Raw genomic sequence first — 6,142 nt, forward strand, 5'->3', positions numbered from 1 at the left:
GAGCCCGATGCGGGACTCGACCCCAGGACCCTGAGATCATGACCTGAGCCAAAGGCAGCGGCTTAACCCACTGAGCCACCCAGGCGCCCCACTTGTTGTTGTTTTTAAGAGTCATTTTCCTCTTTTCTCAGCTAAAGGTACAATTCATTTCTCCCCACTAACCTGTCCATGAACCTGGTTAATCTTTTAAATGGTTGATTTTTACATATTGTTCAGATGCTAAAAAAAAATTCACCAGGTTTTCCCATTTTCTATAATTCATTCAGATATTTAGCAAATATTTATCAAGCCTAATGGACTCAGTCAAATTCTGATGCAGGCTGAACCCACTCTTCTTTAAATATTTATTATCTAATCCTGTTGGTGGCTGACAGGAGCATTCAACTCTCTTCTACTGTCCTAAACAGATCAACTCCTATTCCAAAGTATCTACCCCACCTAGGGAAAAATAAAACCCTGGAGATAACTTGACCATTCATCTCAGGAGGAGATACACAGGCTTATCTTTTGGTTAGACAGCAAGAGAAAAAGAGAGACAGAGAAATTCTTAAATCTATAGTGACATTTTTTAGTGACGCAAGGATATTTTAGCACTTTCTACAACTGATACCTGTGGCAGCTGCCTCTTAATCCAATGTTACTCCTACAATGTACCAAAGAACATTCAAGATACAGTTCCTGCCCCCCCAGAAGCTTAGAATAGTCCCCACTATTTTCCCAAAACATGTTCTCTCGCTCTCAAATAAATCTTTTTTTTTTTTTTAATGAAATCTTTCCATTTGCCACAACATGGATGGAGCTAGACAGTGTTAAATGCTAAGTGAAATAAGTCAGAGAAAGACAAATACTGTATGATTTCACTCATGCAGGATTTAAGAAACAAAACAAATGAACACAATGGGGGAAAAAAGGCAAACCAAGAAACATACTCTTCACTGTAGAGTACAAACTGATGGTTACAGGGTGGGGGGGGTTGGGTGACACAGGTGATGGGGACTGAGGAGGGCACTTGTGATGAGCACCGGGTGTTCTATGCAAGTGACGAATCACTAAAGTCTACACCTGAAACCAATATCGCACTGTATGTTAACAAGCTGGAATTTAAATAAACTTAGGGGGAAAACGTGGTACATACATAAAACGGAATATCATTCAGCCTTAAAAAGGAATTCAGTCTGACACATGCTAGAATACCAATGAACCCTGAAGACATTATGCTAAGTCACAAAAAGGCAAATATTGTGTGATTTCACCTACGTGGTGTGCCAAGAACAAACTCGAAGAAACAGAAAGTAGAATGGTGGTTCCCAGGGACTGGGGAGAGGGGGAAACGGGTCTAGAGTTTCAGTGTGGAGAGATCAGGAACTTCTAGAGCCAGTTGGTGGCAATGGCTGCCCAGCAATGCGAATGTGGGGCATGCCGCAGGTCTGCGCACTTCATGTGGGTAAAACGGTATCTTTTATGTTACACATATTTACCACAGTAAACAAGGGGTTTTTAAACTGTATGTCATTCAAGCAAGAGGGCGTGAAGGAAGGCCTGGGGAACTTCAGTTATGTTTAATGATCAACGTATCTACAAGTCTGGACATACTTATTGAAATCTCCCAAGATACAAATTATAAACTTTTACCCTGATAGATACTGATATCATGCAGCTTAAAAAGTCATTTCCAAAGGAGTCTTTGGAGAGAAGAGCTGAGCCTGGTACAGATGGAGGACACTGAGCTATAAATAATGTGCTAGATGTCTTGCATTTCCCTCCTGGGCCTGTCCTCCACCTTCCTCCGCCCTGCACCCTTCAACGGTGCGCCTCAGAGCCCACAAGGACTGCATCAAGGCGCCCTCTTGCCTCTGGCTTCCAGTTGGGTTCAGCCAACACATGGTATGGCAGAAGAGCTGATGGGAGAAGGACGGTAAGGCTGGAGTGTTTACTCCCCTGGTTCCTTCCCTACTGGGCTATCCGTTGGCTCCTGGTTTCCTGCCCTTTCAGGCCTGGGGTGGCTCTCCTGCTAGCCTGGGGTAGTTATATACCCCAAACCTGTCCATTCCATTCTAAGTTGGACTTCCTCAAATGACCCAGCTTGAGCATGCCTTCCATATTCTGCCAGGCCCCTGATGGGTATGTGCCCGAAGGGATTTTTCAGCATTTCTGAGAATGTCTGCATGAAAAAAATGGGGACAAAGAATACAGAAAACTATAAAAATGAGTTTCCTAAACCTACCATTGTAAATCCAGGTGAGAGATAAGAGCTAGAGATGTAAATTTTGAAGGCTTCAAAAAATATTGATGAAGATACTGATGCCTGCATTACTCCACTAAAAAAAAAAAAAAAAATATCGCCCCACTTTTGATGGAATTGGGGCACGGGACCCAAACTCTAAATTCTTATTTTGAAACTCTGAGCCATCTGTTTTACTACCAGGAAAGTAGGATGCCCTGTACGAGAGGTTTGGAAACTTGTTCGTTTGAAAAAGCGCTGGTGACACTTCCAATACTCTTCCTAATATTTCCCAGTTCATAGTAGAAGTCTACATTCTGGGATTCCAGAACAAAATTTCCGAAGGGGTTTCCTTAACAAAGGCCTCCTGTTTCTCCTTTCTTGTTTGCTCCTGCAGATAGGGAGCCCTGGCTCCCACCAGCACCTCTCTGCCTACCTGACAGGAACGGGGCAGGGGGTCTTCATTGTGAGGACTCTCCAGTATAGTTTCCTTCAAAGGAATATCCTTTCATGAATATGTGGAAACTTCTTTAGGTCTTGCAATTGACTTTCCTGAAAAAATTACCTTTTGGGAATGGGAATCCATTTTATAAATGTCAAGTCCTGGCAATGAGAAATAATATTTAACTTCAAAAAGCAAGTGTGTGGTTCTCTTATTCTGGACAATACAGGGCTAAAAAGAATAGTCTCTTTGCTTTAGTTGTGAGGGGATCAGAGGTGTCAGAAAATGAAGTTTAGATCTGTTTCAGGAAGGAAATGAGAGAAGCTAGGAAAATAGCATTTCCTCTTCCGGTTTATGTCACTGGAGATCATTTTGGACAGAAGGTCAATAGTCGCTGTCAGGTGATTACTCAGAGAACCAGCAACGAATGAGGAGGAAAAGTAAAATACCTCTTGATCATGGCGTCCCCCAAGGGGCTGAGTAGCATAGCATAGACAGAGGTCAACATGTCCTCCTACAACAGAATCTTCTGCCTTCTTCTCTCCTGATGACAACAGCACTGATTTGCTTTACCCAAGTACCACAGCACTTGGGTAAAAAAGGCTATATGGCATGTTGGACTCTTAGGGAAAAAAATGAAAAACCTGCTTTGAACCAGGGTGATCAGAGTAACGAAAGCAGAAAAGGAATTTGCTATCATAAACTGTCTTACAATTTATATTACATTTTGCTTATTTCAAATTGGTCCCCCATTGGAAGGCAGCAACCTTGGCAGATGGACAGGATATAGACCAGACGTTCCGCCAGTCACGGTCCACCACAGCATTTAAACCAAACACTTCTCACCTAAAACAAAGTTGTAGCTACTTTAAAAAAATGTGCTCATCTATCTCTACATCAGTTTTGTCTTTTTAACAAAACTGCACCGGAGGAGGAAGGTCCCAAGGTTAACAGTTCAGGACCTACCAAGTTTGAAGTTATTTCCATTAAGATATATTTTCAGATAGGTCAACCTACGCGTTCCCGAAGTACTCTCTCAGGTGCCCATTCCTTAAACCGCACATGAGTCTCAATTATGGGTGGAAATTTAAGAATTACTGACTCATAAGTAAATACATTGGACATGTCTGAGCTAAGCAGCTGAGCAATACATTAAAATTCACAGCTCCACTGTGCTGTGCATGTAAGAAATGCCCAGATAATACATCTGATAGCAGTTGCAGACCTGCCGATGAAGATGAAACTGTAAAATGAAACTTCTGGGTGAGGCTACAGATAACAAGAAGCACCACGAACAAGCGAGAACAGGCAGTTTTGAGGACAGTATCCAGGGAACGCTAAGAAAATGTATTAACCCAGTGTTCTAAACTGTGAGGGTAAATGTTACAGAGATCTGCAAGGTAGGCATCTTGTTTCTTTTCCCTATCTGTTTCAAGTACAAGCTAATTTTTTTGCTGAAGACAAAGACTTAAAAAGACATGAGGAGTTTCTCAGCCTACTTTATGAAATATTCTTGGTATTTTCGAAGTAAGGGTAAGAAAAGGAATTCTAAAAACAGAAAATTCTGAGGAAAAAAAATAGGGGGAAAAGAAAGGAGTTAAAAGTACCTGAGGATGGGTGACTTAGCTCATTTCAAAGAGCACCACCAGCCAAACACCATGGAAAACAGACATGCAGCTTTATACAAACAAGTAACAAAAACTAATACTTGTCATTTATAGAAACTAAAGCCACTAAATTTGAAAGGAAAATGTATATATGGAATCTTCTGGTACTGTCTATTTAAGACGAACCTGAGAGTAACGCCAAGACACAGCAAACCCAATGAATGGCTGATTCCTTACTATCGATGAGAAGGATTTAATGTTCTAAATCAGGATGTTCATACCTTAAATTCAAGGTTCCTCTCGTGTGAAAAGATCTCTGACAGGAGAGGAGGGGACAAAAGTAGGATATGTAAAGAAAATAATGTATCTAAATGGAAACCTTGAATCTGGGAGTGACCAGTTACAAATAGGAGCCGGGATAAGATAAATGGAGAATGAAACAGGTGGGAGATTTATATTACAGACTCCCATGAAAGAAAACAAAGATAACATTTTAATAAGAAGGTTACAAAATTGCTACAGAAACTAACAGTAGTGTCTGGTAGTTGATACAAGCTGGAATGTTAATTCCCTAAGAAATAGAAAAGGCATACAATCTCAGGGCAATTGATTAACTATGTCCTAGAGATCACACAGGGTCTTTTTCTGGGCCTTCTGGGCAGCTAACATGTCTGATCATTATGATTCCTGCCAAAAGAAATAAAGGACATGGGGCACCTGGGTAGCTCAGTGGGTTAAAGCCTCTGCCTTTGGCTCAGGTCATGATCCCAGGGTCCTGGGATCAAGCCCCGCATGGGGCTCTCTGCTCGGCGGGGAGCCTGCTTCCTCCTCTCTCTCTGCCTGCTCTTCTGCCTACTTGTGATCTCTGCCTGTCAAATAAATAAATAAAATCTTAAAAAAAAAAAAAAAAAGGAAACGAAGGGCATGGTTCAGAACTTTGTTTCAGTTGTGCATACCATTTTGTTTTGCCCCTCCTTTTTTTAAAGTCATGAATAAGTGAGTTTTATCAAATGCTTTTTCTGTATCTACTGAGATAATCATGTTTTTTCTTCTTTATTCCATTAATGTTGCAAATTACATTGATTTTTCAAATGCCAAATCACCCTTGCATTCTTGGAATAAAACCTATTTGCTTATGATGTATTATTCTTCTTATTTTTTAGTAATCTCTACACCCAAGCTGGGGCTCAAACTCACGAATCCAGTATCAAGAGTCGCACACTCCTCGAACTGAGTCAGCCAGGTGCCCCTATTGTTATTTTTATATGGTGCAAATTTCAATTTGCTACTATTTTGTTGAAGATTTTACACCTATGTTCCCAAGGGACTAGTGTGTAATCTTCTTTTCTTTAAATGTCCTTGTTAGATTTGGGTAGATGGGATAGGCTAGCCACATGAAGAATGGGGAAGTGTTCCTTTCTCTATTTTCTGAAAAAGTCTATGTAAGACTGGTATTGTTTCAAACTTAAATATTTGATAGAATTCATCACTAAAATAACCTGGGCCTATAAAACTTCAAGGAAGGGTTTTTCATTATATTTAATACTATTAGCAGATATAGGGCTATTCAAATTTTCCATTTTTTCTTGTCTCCATATTGGTAAGTTGTGTTTTTCAAGAAATGGTTCTACTTAATCCAAGCTATCAAATTTGCTGACATACAGTTGTTCATAATATTCCTTTTTAACCTTTTAATATCTGCATGATCTGTAATGATATCAGAAATTTTTGTTCTCTCTCCATTTTCCTTAGTCTTGCTAGGAGGCTATCAATTTTGTGGATCGTCTCAAAGAATCAAGTTTTGGCACTGTTAAATGTCTTTACTGTTTGTTTTCTGTTACACTGATTTCTTCTTCTATTATATTTGTTATT

Source organism: Enhydra lutris, unplaced genomic scaffold, assembly GCF_002288905.1.
Source record: "Enhydra lutris kenyoni isolate GAN:26980312 unplaced genomic scaffold, ASM228890v2 scaffoldscaffold12, whole genome shotgun sequence".
Lineage (NCBI taxonomy): Eukaryota > Metazoa > Chordata > Mammalia > Carnivora > Mustelidae > Enhydra > Enhydra lutris.